We start from the raw sequence: 15,285 nt of genomic DNA, 5'->3' as shown, positions 1-15,285 counted from the left end.
AGCAGACGCGTCACACCGTGGCGCCCGCCTGATTTCTTGTTTCATTCCGACACAGCTTGTCAACGGTGCTGTGCATAAACATAAAGCTTGTAGGAGGGTAAAGTTGCGAACTTTGTGGCGGATGTACATCATTATAGGAATGACACATTGCATACTATGAAAGTAAACACCGCTGTACGCATCGCCGTTAGTTATGCAGCTTGTTATTAACAGGTTCACTGCAGCATTGCATCAAAATAGGTCGAGCATGCGAGCTGGATCTGCATAATATTTACTGCAGTGATTAATAGAAGTACCATTATTGTTACCACTTGTTGGACTTTGGTTCCCCGCGCATCGTTCTATCAGATACGCCGTGCTAGAAAACGCAATGAAAGCGAATGATTGCTTTAGCACTCAAATATATGAGAAGAGAGTGTCTGGCGCCTTCCGTGCGCGCATCGGCTTGTGGCTGTAGTTGCGTTCGAGAATTCCACCCGTTGCAACGCGTTCTTTATTGAATGTTTTAGAGCCCTTCAGAGGCTACATATACTTGACCAACATATACAGGAGAGAGTGCGCGCACCTGAACTATGGCGCCGCGCCACGTTAGTTCACCCTCTCCCCACAACAATGGATAGAGGAAAACATGAGGGCCGATGAGCGGCGTGGACGCGTGCCCTCGAGCGTTATTATGGTGAACAAGACAGCGTGTACTAAGTTGACATTGCTGGCCCAAACCGCAGGGGGTGGTACACGGCTGCACTCCTCCACCAACACCGACAAATGGACGGTCTCACGTTCAGAGCTCCTGGCCCAACATAGGTGGAGGAAATGAGCATTGCCCTGGCTGCTTCCAACGAGTCTTCTAAAATTATCATTACGGACTCTCGAGGGGCGTGCCATAACTACGCGGTCTGATGGATCACACCTCTGGCAGAAAGAATATTGCGCTGGAGCATGAAGAAATTAGATCCTCCGACAAAACATATTCTGTGGGATCCTAGTCACCAGGGTCTAGGGGGAAATGAGGCTGTGAATGCGGCTGCCCGAGCAATTATCTCCAGGTGCCTGCCGCTGACTACATTGACCAGGATGAGGGCCAACTCCTCACCAGATTGAGAGAAATTCTAGATTACTATAAAGATAGTCATCGCCGATAACCTATGTCCGATAAGAGCTCGTGAAGGCGAATGAACACGTGCTCCTGAGACTTTTCACTAACACGATGTTATGTCCGGCTATTATGAAACGGTTTGACCCTATGCTCACCGGTAGGTGCCAGCGCTGTGGCGAGGTAGCAGATACCTACCACATGGTATGGGCTTGCCAGCAAAATTCAGCGTTAACCTCCCAACACCGACCCTACATGAGAGGACCGGGAGGCGGCCCTGTTAGGCTGCTCAGACCTTCAGGTCTAAAAGGCCTTGGTTCAGAGAGCCAGGATGGCGGCTTCGACCAGTGGGGTCCCGGACTAGGGTCACTACCTAGTATGTGGGTTCAAACTATAGGGGTCCACACCTCTCTTTATTATGCAATAAAGACTTTTTACCACCACCACCTGGTCGGGCTTCTCTGGAAGACCAAGTACCACAGTTTGATCAGTGTGATGTCAGTTTTTACTGCACGATTTTTCTAAGTAAAATCCTTTAATTCAAGAGAAAAAAAAACTCTTCGCTTATAGAGTGCATCCTTAATTTTTTATTCTTGGGGTGTGACGTTGCCAGGCAACACTGGCGCCTTGAGGAAACCCGTATTAGAAGACTCCGGAATAATATTGAGAACCTGAAGTTCTATAACATGCGCCAACAAGCACGCTGTATGAGCAAACTTGCATTTAATTCTGCCGGAGATGCGGCCGTCGTGACTAGGAGTCGAAACGTCAACGTCGCGTTCTGAAGCAGGACACCATAGCCAATGAGTCCTCGTGGCGAGCAGCGCGTTCTTCACCCACCTAATTCACCAACATGCCTAGCGTAGCAAGCTTTCGCATGTGCTACAACTATAGAGTGTTCTCGTCGATTGTGTTTCATTTCTAAATTTTATTGCACTTAGCATTTTTCTTCTTGGAGCAAACCGCAATTTCTTTTGACTCTGTAACCGTTTTCGTAGGGGAATCCCGAAGGTGAGGCAGTCAAGGGAAACGGTAAAGGTTGCACCGCGGTATGCTACCAACGTGCGGCGATGTCCGTGGTACGAGAAGTGTTTTCGCATTCTTCTCTCGTGACAGCTTCTTAAACGTTGTCGTTGAGACGTTGCAGGGTGTTTCGAACTAGTCCTTCATGAAGTGGCACTCCATGTAGCAGTAGGCTTCCGCGAACGGGTGAGACACGGTGATAAGGTGAGCACCACCCATAACGCATAGGGCAAGATAGTGCCACAAATAAGCAAATCTAAAAGCATGCTCGACGCATTCGTGAATAGCAAATAATAGGGGTTGGTACTTCATTTCGTGACGAGTCCTTTTAAACCAGAAGATGTAGATGGTGTCTATATAGAGTTGCAACTGCGCCGGAGGCTTTTTCTTCAGCATATGACCCACGCGATCGACCCAAACACTCTGCTTGTCTCATCTAAAAAGAACTCCAGGAAACTATATTGATTAACCGGGCAGAGGTGGAGCGTGCGCTTGAATCTGAAACAGGTATTATCTGTTGGACGACCTATAACAATATAGACGCTGTCCAAACGGGAATAATGAGGTCGAATCTCGAAATCGGTTGAGTTTCTCTGTGGCCTGAGTGACCGAACAACGTAAGTGGTCCTGTGAAGCTCGTCACTATTATGTCCTTGCACAGGCTCTCACAACCAGGAACTCGCACAGATGGTTTCACTTAATTTCGCTACCTTCAAGAGCCCCGTAAAGAGCGCATTACATAAGCGGTGGGTCTAAAATAACTTGATCGTCGCGACACAACTTTATGTACAGAGAGACGCAGAGTTTGAAGAAGTTCTTGGGTTGGTGGTGGGTGCGCTGTGGCTGCTCGGCAAAATAATGAAGCTGAAAAACGTGTATAAGCATTGACATAGAGTATCTCAACAAAGTTGAACGTATTAGTAAATCCAGTTAATCATCCCTGAAGCAATGTTTGCGCGAATTAAGAATCGGAGCCAACTCTGAAATGATAGCATGAATAATAAAATGAGTGGGAAATATTAATGAAAGACACCAATTCCAACCATGAGAATGCGAACCACACGATCGAGGCGGCCACGAATTGTGCGCTCGATTTACAGCCGCATTTAGGTGGAGCCGCGAAGCACATACGCTCGTGTACTTATATTTAAGTGCTTGTTAAATCATCCCAGCAGGACAAAACTAATCCCTCCATTAAGGCATCATTCATGGCCGTAACGTTCCTTTGAGACATTAAAAGCTATGAAGGAATAAATCGATAATGACGGGAGCGAGGGACAAGGGAGGTATGAGTTTCACAGTGCCAATGACGTCAGCGAGTTATCGGAATGGTACGTGTAATATCAGCAGAACTGAAAGTGATTGCCCAGCTGCAAACTCATTTAGTACGACAGCAGCGGGCTCTCGCATCGGTTAACGCGATATTTACAAAAAAAAAAAAAACTCTTTCCTATGATTAAGGCAGCGTCGTTATCGTACGCCACAATATCACCTGATGTGGCCTCCGAAATAAATGCACAGGCGCCACCGTACTCGGAGTTTGCGCGGTGTATAGAACTCCTCACCACCGTGACTACCTGACGCCATTGCTGCGTGAAAGCGTAATGTTTAGAAGCGCGATATTTACAGTACATGCTACGTGGGCACTCTCTGCATGCGCTCCACCCAGCCATGGATGTGGGCTTCAGTATAAACTACGAGTAGATATCTTGCAACTACGAAAATTTCCAGGGCCAGCGAGTCATTATTGATTGGTCTGTGGCCGCTAAAGCGGCATCCATACCCATGCCCCCTCCCGCATTGCCCACCCGGGCACTCCGCTCCCACTTGGTTGAACTCTCTCCGTTCGAGTCCTGGTGAAGAAGCATAGGGGAAAAAAGCATGTACTGCATAAGTCGAAGGGTGAAAATGTATAGAGGTTAACAGCACAGGTGCTTCTCCATTGCTGAACGATCCCTCGCTGGGCTGAACATTCGCAGAGTGAACCCATGTGGCATGCACTCAAAAAGTCCCTTTCATGATGTTTAGCGTTCTAGGCTCCCACATGCGAATCGTCGACGTCAGTTCGACCCCCAGTTCTGGCGTCGCGCGAAGTTTTTATTTCTCTTCACGGTGGAGTGAGATTGAGGTGAGTGAGAGAGAGAGGAAAGAAGTGTAGTGCCTTGTACAAACAGCTCATTGTCAATAGACCGTTTGAGGGCACCGCCATTTTGCGATCGCAGCGCTGTCTGTCGTCCGGGGCCAAGCTGGTATGTGGAATCGCGCTGGAGAGTTCACGGCAAACATGCTCTTGGCAGTGAGTTGAAGCTTTCGCGTCTCCCTAAAAGATCTCAAGTTTTTTTTGGTTAGCGTGTCAGTACGGAGCTTCGATACCCTATATAGCCGCAATATCGAACGGCGACGTGCCTAGAGACACTGATACAGCTATTCCCGCGATCGTAATGGGAGGCGAGTCAAGTCTGAACATTGTCGAGACGTAACATACATGTAACTTGGGATTATTGTATATCTAGCGTTGAACTCTATTAAGGTACCACTCAGTTGACAACGATCAGAAGTGCCTCCTTGTGCCATATGGTGTGCCGCAGAAGTGCACCGTACGTCTGAATTCATGCAACTAGCGAAGCTCCAAAGAAACATGTCTTGCTAGCTTTCGTGCTCGTAACATTTTCGCAATACGATCTGCTCAAAATTTGTTGCTGGGCGAGTTCTGATGAGCGTACGCAGTTGCGATTCGATCAGCTCAGCATAGCGTACTTGCCACCTGGGCATCAAGCTTTCGAAAATAAAGAACTGCAACATAACTCGACGGGAAGGGCATTTAACATGGACAAAACCACCTGATGACAGTCGCCGTGAATATGCCACGTTCAACGAGACGCGCGTGACGCTTTGAAAGAATATGCGCGCTGTTAGGTCTCATGTGGTGCCTGTGCAAGAGCACCTCGGTGACTCGAGACAGCTGAGAAACGAACGACCGCTCTTTGCAACAGCAACTTGATTTCCTGAAGTAATGCAGTGCGCTATGCACGGTGTCGGCCAGACAGATCGCCGGCAACATACGGAAGCACGGGAGAGCCCATGTGAAATATAGGGTATCTCGCACACCGCCTAGAATGGTTTTAATTGCAGAACAAAAAAAAAAAAAAAGAAAAAAAAAAGCCTTCATTTTCTTCGTTGGTACGTACTGTTTTGATAATACGTCCGCAGTCAACTGCCACCAGAACGTTGGTTGCCAACCATGATAATGGCAGAGCACATTCGCACAGAATAACATCAACGTGCGTGAACGAACAAATAGTAGACTTCCATTCGCAGTAGTTCACCAACTCGAGTACGCTGCTTTACTTCATATCTATCCATGGGGATCATGGTTGCCGAGTTCGTCCCCGCGCGCTTGCTGGAAACAAAATATTCTGAACATACTCGCGATGAAGCTGATGGCGTCATGTCCTTTCTGTTTACTTCGCCAATCCAAAGCGTATGCTTTTGTGAAATCGCCGCGGCGTAGTCCACGGAGTCGCCAAGACTCAAGGTGCGCTTCATATGCCCTTCCGAAAGTTCTTTGTGCAGCCAAATATAGCACAGTGAAAGCCGTTGGCCTTAAGTCATATGACATCGCAGGAATCACAGACGGAACACGTCAGACTCGCAATATGTCGCAATGACAGCGCTAGCATTCCTTCTCCTTACCGAATCAGCGACGATGTTTGCTCGGACAGTACAGTTCATCTGGCTCTCTTGTGTTCAACTCCACAGCCTTTATATATGTATATATATATATATATATATATATATATATATATATATATATATATATATATACCACGACCACGATAACGATGGTCCCAAGAAACGTCTACGGGAGTAACGTGATGTTCTCGGGGGATGTTTGTTAATTAATGATGTACGGTCCAAGGAAGCGGGATTCAAACTTCTCACACAAACCGAGTGTACGAATGGGTGTCCAAAGGAGCACTTGCTCTCCGGGACGAAAGGAGACTGTGCGTGTGTGTGTGTGTGTGTGTATAACTGTCAGCGAAATGCAAAAACACCCGTGTATTTAGATTTTGGTGCACTTTAAAGAACCGCAGGTGGTAAAAACTCATCTGGATTTCCCCACTACAGCGTGCCTTATAATTAAATAGTGGTTTCGGCACTTCTAAACCCATAATGTTTTAACTAGTGCATAACTACGAGTACGCTCATATTTTGATGCACCTTTAGACAAAGGCGACAGACGCGAGCTTCAAGATTATTCTGTGCTTGGAAAGCAGCCATGACGGTAATGCGGGAGAGAAAGAGAGAGAGAGAGAGAGATGAAACAAAAAAAGGAAGGGCGGTCAAGGAGAATAAGAAACCCTGTATGCTACCGTACACTAACAACGGGGAAAAAGGGCGATATCAAAGCATACACAAACATACAGTTCATGAAAGTAGTCTGCTGGACCAGTTGCCGCTACACATCGTATGAGCAGTGTATGACCGCCAATTGCAAGCAGAACTTGTGGCACAACCTATTGTCAAAGTTTACAGATATGTTGATGGCTTTCTCACATTTTTTTTTATAAATAACCAGTAATATTTAGCCCGCATTGGCAACTAGCAGCGTATTAGAAATGATTTATTCCTTTCTCGCGTTCATTATCATTTACTCATGAACAATCAGCGAATGTTCGTGTGCAGTTTTTAGACCTTACTTTGTTTTTGATAGGGGGCGATCATGTGTATTGGGAATTTTCCACACCGTCAAGAAAGCCTGTTACCTTATGTTTGATCACATTAAGCTTGTAAAACGAGCCATTACTGTGCCATGCCTTAGTTCTTCATTGGAGTAGTCTTGCAGGCATTGGATCGAGCGCAGTTTCATCATGCGAGTGAGTCGTCTGACCAGCTTGGTTCACTCAGCTAGTCTGTTAGTTGCTGGGGGGGGGGGGGGGGGCAGCTGCAGTTTAAGAAGTTGACGAGTACAATCGCTACAAACGTTAATTACAAGAGGCAGCGAGAAAGGTTGTTGTTAAGCGGTATGTTCATTCTGTTTCAAACAATCTAAAAAAAGATTTGTCAGCAGCATAGAGTGGATGTCGCGCTCACAGCTCCCTGGAAACTGTCTCACGTGTGATCCCTCGTTAATGGGCATGGGAAAGGAAGGTGAACAGGATGGCTTGTAAAATAAAGACGCAGTTTTTCCCGAAAGGCTAAGCATTAGTCGCGATAGCAAATTGGTAGATAGCTATAAGAAGCAAAGATGGTAGTTCTATCGGCCATATAAACATGGGAGCATTCGCCTACCAATTGAAATAAGTAGCATGGTGTCAACGCACACAAGCAAACATGAATATATCACACTAGATGAGCGTGGACACTCGCAGTCAAAACGCCGGCGTTAGCAAGCAGCAACGAAGGAAGTGACCTTCGTGCGGTTTGTCGCTTCAACGCAAGAGCGGCGAGAACACAGCGCGCACTGTAAAGATTGCGCACTGTAAAGATTGCGCACTGTAAAGATTGCGCACTGTAAAGATTGCGCACTGTAAAGGTTGCGGGTGCCTTCCGTTGTTCACTAGTACGGTTCTTCTTAGCAAGTCAAAATTCAAACTGACAAGGGACATCACAGGGGCAGGCTAGATTTTCTCACACTCAGCCACGTGCGTTAGCGTACCCTACACTCACTACGCGGATTCATCGCATCACGGAAAGTGGTTCAGGCGAAGTTTTCATTGGCGTTTGCAAAAAACGGTAAGTTCTTTTAATGCTCATTTGCAACTACAAAGCGCACGACCAAGTTGAACATATTTTCACCGGGAAACGTTCATTGTTAGTTTGTAGCAACTTGTGGCTTACCCTCAGAAAGGATCAAATAACGGTGAAGCCAGCTTTAGGTAACTGCTTCGCGCGATTAACTTTCAAACGACGCCAAGCTTCGCTTAAAGGGGCTAAAACGAGTAAAGAAAACAATGTGTTTAGCCTCGCTCAACAATTATGTAACCGTAAGGGGGGATTACTTAGATTATTACATTTTGCACATGTTGCACACCCTATCTAAATCATTTAACCACCTTAACTGGGCCGATCTATCCGATTTATTTTATTCGTATTAGAAAAGATGGAACAGTTTCTCGGGCGCTCTTTCATGACACTAAAGTGTTCGGAATCGAAATATAGCCGAATATGGCATGACATAAAGAAAGCCTGGTGGACTGAAGTTCTGGCATACTTATTAGGATTACTTGGCCAAGTACGAAAAAGAAAGTAATCAGATAGGAAAAACAATGTGTGCACAGTGCTTTGGATGTGCCAAAAGAAAAAAAACAATGATAAACATGGAAAAGTATATTTTAATGTTTAGACACTTTTGCACTGCAAAATACAACTGGAAATATATGATGTAAAGAAAGGCAAGGAGGCCACCCACAGGTAGTTCCGGTTGGATACCCTGCCCGGTGGGAATTGGAAGGGGGATAAAAAGGGAAATAACGCGCAATGGGAGAGAACGATAGAGGAACGAGAAGTAAACCATTTACACTATAGAATCGTAGCAAGTGTCGTTCTTATGTCCATCTAGTAGGCTTTCAGACCTCAAGAACTTCAGAAGCGCAAATACAGCCACTTCTGCTGAGTTTCTTCAGGAGCGCTGCCATAGAACATTTCTGATAGCGGAAAATTGTACAGCCTATTCAGCTGTCTTCACACCACTTGTCTCTCGGCTATAGTGCCGAGAGGCAAGAGAGTTGAGGCACGCCTCTGGATTAAGTTTGGCCACCTGGGCTTCTTTAAGGCGCACCTAAATATATGTACACAACCATTTTCATATTTCGCCCCCATCGGAATGCGGCCGCTGCGATCGGATTGGAACCCGCTACTTTGAGCTGAGTAGCTCAATCTCATTGCCACGGTGGCGAGTACAAAGCCCATCATGTGATGCCGTAGCTTTATGGACGCTTCCTTGGCTTAGTCATATTCATAGCGAGTATTTCTTTGCCAGCCCTCCGAGGTTTGGTACAGATAAAGGACTGTTTTTCGCGAGAAAGACAACTTATATAGCCCTAAAGAAATGACCGATGAAGTCGTGCCAGTAAGCGCAGCCTTGTTCGGCGCAATCAAACGACAAATCACGTCACATAACCTACACATATAATGTCGGCTCATAAGTACTCTGAAGCACCCAGACCTCTTTGTGCAATGGCGCATGCTATTGAACAATGTTGATTTTCTTTTTAGTATTTGGACTAGCCATTTTTGATCAGTTTGGTATGTTCAATTATTTTATCTGGTATATAAGGCATGGAATTCTAACTGCAAAATGGTGCCCGTGAGCGCACCTGCGTTCGGCGCAATCGGATGATACGTCACGAGATAATAGCTGTACATGTGATCTAGGCTGATAGTTATTCAAAACACACGGGCTTATTTATGGAATACCACATAATATTCAACGGTATATTTCGCGTCTCCTGTCTTTCGGTCGCCACATTCTGGGGCTTTTTGGTATATGCCCATTCTTGCCCATACCCCCAGAATAAGTATGCGCCACTGTGACGCAATAGGTATGGAAGCCTTACATATATTTAGATAAGTCGCACCATATAATGTGCCAAAGCCTTCCATTACATCCTTCTCTAGACAAGCACCATACTTCGCGTTTGTCCTGGTTACGTACACAACTAGCACCCACAGGCGATGAGGTTCTCAATGTGTCAACCACTACTGATGCTGCCTCGCTAACTCAAAAAAGCTTCGCATCTTTTTAAATCCCACATCGCCTTTGATCTGCGTAGCTTTCACAGCCATAGCTCTTACGGACTTCTTCGCCGCTGGAATGGCAGAATGCTTTGCCATAATATTTTTAAGAAAGAAAATCACAGTGCCTTTTCATTATTTCACCTCCTGGCCCACAAAGTTCCAGGCGAATATTTTACGCCTCAGCAACTTAGTCGATGCCACAGAAAAGAGTTTGCTTCTGGGCAATATTGCGCCTTCCTTAGCCTCTTGAGCATTCCTTAAAACGATTCGCTGACGCCACGCTCTGCTGCTTATCCTAGAACCCACCAGATCTGAGGTAAATAATAATAAACGATAGTGGTGCTGGTAGCTAGGAGGGAAGGGCTGGATGGTTAAGAGAAGGAAGAATGCGTAGCTTCTTCCACCTTCTGCTCCACCGGGAACCATCGCCTAAACAAAAGGGCATTACTTCTTTTGATTTTATTCGCCTGGATTGCCATGCGGCATAATTAACGACTCAAATTACTTGGAAGCATACGAACCCAGCTTACACAAGGACTGGAAATACGATTTATAAGATGTGTTGTCTATGAGCCATATTTCATAGTCTTCAGACTGGTGAATTCGGAACTTCACATCCCCTAAGTACACTTTAGCGGACAGGCATTGACCCAGAGAACGTCGAATGTAGATGAAGGGCATGCGATGCACATGTAAGAGTAGAGCACTTCGCACACTGCATATAGTCTCCATATGTTTGGCCCAGGTACAAGTGATAGCTGGTGTAACGACCACATCGAGCCGAAGTCTCCAGAAAGAGACATCCTCCACCCTAAACAGGTTGTGCGCGAGGGAGCAAATAAGCAGCAGAGTCTCTTATGTTATCCCTAAGACGACTTGAAGGCGAAAGCCTAAGTGCCTATGCATTAAAGATAGACACATGACCTACATATCCCCCTTAATTCTCTTAGTCTACCTCGTTTAGTCATCGATCCTAATTTGCTTACTCGTACTCTTAATTCGCTTACTCAATCTCTTAATTAGCTTAGTCATCGCCCCTAAATCGCGAAGTCGTTCTACCGGCCAGCGGCTTCTGACAACGCGAAACGACGAGATCAGATGCGCACCAACGTCACTCGAAGTGGAAGTTTCGCATGCGTCCTACCAGTACGACACAGCCCCGCCCGGCAATAACAATTCATTTAGTATACTTCCCTGAGTCATCCCTCTTAATTCCAAAGGTCAAGGGTTCGACTCCCACCCAAGGTCGTGTGTTCGAGCGCTTTATTAACTATATTCTAATTAACTGTGCCCTAATTAACTTCTCCTTCATTACCACGAAATGTCGTGGGTTCGAGTGCCTTCACTCTATGTGAACTGTGCCTGAATTAACTTCGCCTTCTTCAATACCAAAGATCGTGGATTCAACTCCCACAAATGGCCGTCATTTGACTCCCACGAAAGGTCAAAAGCTCGTAGACTTAATTACCACAAAAGGTCCTAGGCATGACTCCCACCAACGATCGAGCCATCATAGCCTTTGTGTACCTTCCGTGTCGACCACGCGTTTTCGCTCAAGGACTTTGAGCGTCGACTGACTGATGAGACATAAGGATTTCGCCCTAATAATTCTATGAAATGCATTGCCAAGCACTCTTAGTGCAGCCTTTCTTCTTCTGTTGCCACGACAAACCACTACTGAAATATTTTAGACAAGCATGCATGCGTTTGCGCTGCAGCTGGGGGAGGGGGAGTAGTACGCGTAGTGAGTTTTCGGTGGCCTCGAGCTACGAAACTGACATGCAACCTTTGCACCACTCTAGTTTTGTACGCACGCGCAGGAGTTCACAATCCTATCATAGTTGTAGGAAGCGATTTGACTGCACAGGACACGCCGACGTGCGACTGCCAACCACCAAGTGCCACGTCGCGACGTATGTTACGTCTCTATGACTGGTTTGCTCGCTGACTCTTACGATAGCGTAAATGCGGGGCATATTATTAGGATTCCCATTTTAATATTGCTTCATCTTAAAACATTTTGTGCGCAAACAAACAGGGACAAAGAATAGGGGCAACACACAAGGACGAGCGCTTGACACGCGATGCCGTTTGTTGATATTGCTGTTATAAGAGGAATGAGGAATGGAGGTGCCCGGTTTTGATACGCCCGCACACCTCTGGTGTCCACTCTACGTACTCGCGCATTTAGACCGCAACGAATGTGTTATACAGTACATCCATCTCGAGGAGCACCAAAAGTGCGCCTGTGCATCAGCGATAGTTCATGTGCGGTCACTGCGACGCCACCAGTTCGTCTGTCTTCGTTATGTGTGATGTATATGAAGCACGAAAGGCTTCACCACCGATTTTACTTTGCCAGGGAGTGCGAAAGGGAGACACTATTTTTCGTTTCCCAAGGCGTTAAGCAAACACCACGCTCTCCGGAGAGCGCGTCGAAGCAACCAAGAGCCCGCGAAAGCGGCGACGCGGATTGGAGTTACAAAACGGTTCGCGCAATGGCTCGAAGCACTTCACGGTTCCGCCTCGCTCGATTCCGGCGGTCGTTGTCACACTCGTCGCAACTGGTCCGAAAACAGAGCTGCCGGAGATACAAAAGGACCGCTTGCGAAAGCGGCGGTGGTTTCATTGCCGCCATCAACTGCACGTCTCAACGGGAACTGAATGAAACGCCTTGGCTGCAACACTCCAGCGCTGCTATCCGACCCGTGAGACAGGACGCGACTCATTTAACGGCTGCGAGTGGGGGACTGTTTGTGTAGTTGTATTACTTTCGCTCTAGCTTTCAGGAGGGTTAGACCGTTCTGGTTGAACAACAAGAGAGTAAATAAAAAGTAGTACAAAGTGGACGTGGTCTACGAAAGCACGCCTAGACTGATAGGCACGTTTCCGCTGGCTGTTGCAACGCCTTCTTGTAGAAAACGAAACAATGCACGTTAGCCGTGGCACCCTCCGTGTGCTGGAATTTTAGGAAAGCGCCCCTGCGCAATATATTTATCGTGATTTTTTTTTCTGCTGTCCTTGAAATGCACTGCTGATTTCAATTTTTGGAACATTCTTGAAGTGGTGGCTCTTGTGCAAGAAAATTTTTATCAAACATTCCTACGCATATAGTACACCTTTACAGTAAATGTATTGGTACAAACTATAAAAAGCAACTTTGAGCTACGATGTAAATCAACGATGAGAGGTGATCTCTATTTCACTATTGTTTTCATGCATACATAATGTCTCGACAGCTGCGACGGTTGCGACGGCTGGGATGACTTTGCGATGGCTGCGATTTTGTCAGTATAAAGTCTGACACCTCTGTCACTTACAACGTGCCCCGAATAGTGTATTTCTTCATAGCCAAAGTGGTACATTTCTGGTTTAAAGTAAGCTCTGTGGAGCGCTTGAAGAACTGACCTTGGCCACCTGTGGCGTTCATCAAAGATGGCAGAATAAGCAATCATATCTTCCAGGTACAGTAAGCAAGTCTTCCACATAAGGTCTTAGAGAACAGTATCCATTGGCCTTTGCAACGTGGCAGGGGTTGAGCATAAACTAAAATGGAGAACTTTTAATTCATAGAGCCCATTTGGCGCCACAAAAGCAGCCTTTTAACTTTCCTGCTCATCGACCTCTATCTGCCAGTATCCTCGTTTTAAGTACACCGATGAGAAGCAACGAGCATGCTGCAGCCTGTCAAGGGAATCGTCGATGCGTAGTAAGAGATGCACATCTTAGTTCGTAAGGCTATTGAGCGTGCGATAAGCAATACAAAGCCACAGACTACCATCCTTCTTCTTTACGAGTACCATGGGCGATGTAGAATGACTTTTTGACGGATGGATGACATCATCTTCTAGCATTTTCTTCAGCTGCTGCTGCATTGCTTTACGCTCTTTCTGAACCACGTAATACGCTTTCTGCCGGATGGGTAAAGGTGTGTCCTCCAGAATGATGTGGTGTTTCGTCAGTGGTGTTTGACGGATTCGGGACGTTGTAGAGAAGGAGCCCTTAAAATGGTCAAGCAGTTCCCTAAGGCTGTTTCTGTTGTGGCGCTACACCTGGGTCAACGCCGACGATGGGCATGTGACATCGTATCGTTTATTCTTTCCTTCTTTATAGGAAAGCACTGTTGAACCCCAGTATATTCACAAAGTATGCCACAGCGGTGCCTTTACTGATGTGTCTGCAGGTAAAATTTGTCAGCAGTACCTCTGTACGACCACCGATTAGGCTGACGACATCCCAAGCGATGGCAACACCTTGATGGAAGAAATGTGCAGTTAATTGTTCGGCCACACCGTCATCGTTACACTGTTTTCCGCAACTGACGGAGACAAGACTGCGCGATAGTGGCAGTATGCAGACTTCTTCGTTAGAGACACGTAACGATGTACGCTATCGCTCTTCGTCATGACTCGTGTCTATACTAATTGATAAGGTTATCTCGCCATCCTGTATGTTAGCCATGGCGCGATATTCACGCAATAAGTCCGTTCCAAAGATCAGTCATCTGCAGCACTCTTGTAAAATAATAAAAGTGGCGACAAAAGCTGTATTTCCTATCTGAAATCGTGCAGTACTTTTGCTCTAGGTGTCATTATTTGGCACCCGGCATTTATTATAGAGGGTGGATGAGATTAAGAAGTTTGCAGGGACAACGTGGCCACAATTAGTGCATGATCGGGATAGTTGGAGATGTAGGGGAGAGGCCTTTGCCCTGCAGTGGGCGTAGCGAGGCTGATGATGATTATTATTAGGATGATGATTTCTTATATATCGGCCCGTCTCTTGCGTTCTGACTTTCTTAAGGCTATCTCCAAACTGCTCACTAATTATTTAAAAGTCTGCGCCTGTGTCAACTAAAGCTGTCACTTCGTGCCCATCAATCGTTAAGCGGCGCACAAAGTCTCACTCACAAATTCGTTGGCATTCTGTTCCTCCGGGTTGCTCTGCCATTTCTTAGCAATAATGAGGAATATTCAGCGTTCTAGCGACTTGCAACCTTCCCCTCGGAGGTCGCTGCTTTCAGTTTCCCTGCCTCGGCGTGACCTCCTCGGCGTGTCTGCGACGCTTCGGCGAAGAATAATGTAATGAAGATTGCGAACGCGACCGGACATTAGCTGAGCGGCCTTGTTACCGATGAAGCTGTCATCGAAACGTGTATGCCTTCCTTGAAACTGTCGCGAAGTGGCAGGTGACATTCCCTTGATGCCACCGGGGCGATGAGGGGAAACACGATAAATGTGCCATGGTTCTCCACAATGGAAACACAATGGACGGTGACAGCAGTATGCGACACGTCGGTCCTGAGAAGTTAGGGTTGCCTGAAATACTCCCTCTGTATCCAGGCAGCAATAGGTGGTAGCTGGTGGTACTGTTGTACTGGCACGTTAGAAAGTGGGCAAAAGACAGCGTCTGCGTAGCTGTATGCGCGC

This window comes from Dermacentor andersoni, chromosome 2 (genome assembly GCF_023375885.2).
Source record: "Dermacentor andersoni chromosome 2, qqDerAnde1_hic_scaffold, whole genome shotgun sequence".
Classification (NCBI taxonomy): Eukaryota; Metazoa; Arthropoda; class Arachnida; order Ixodida; family Ixodidae; genus Dermacentor; species Dermacentor andersoni.
The sequence above is the reverse complement of the archived record's forward strand: the minus strand, read 5'-3'. Positions refer to the sequence as shown.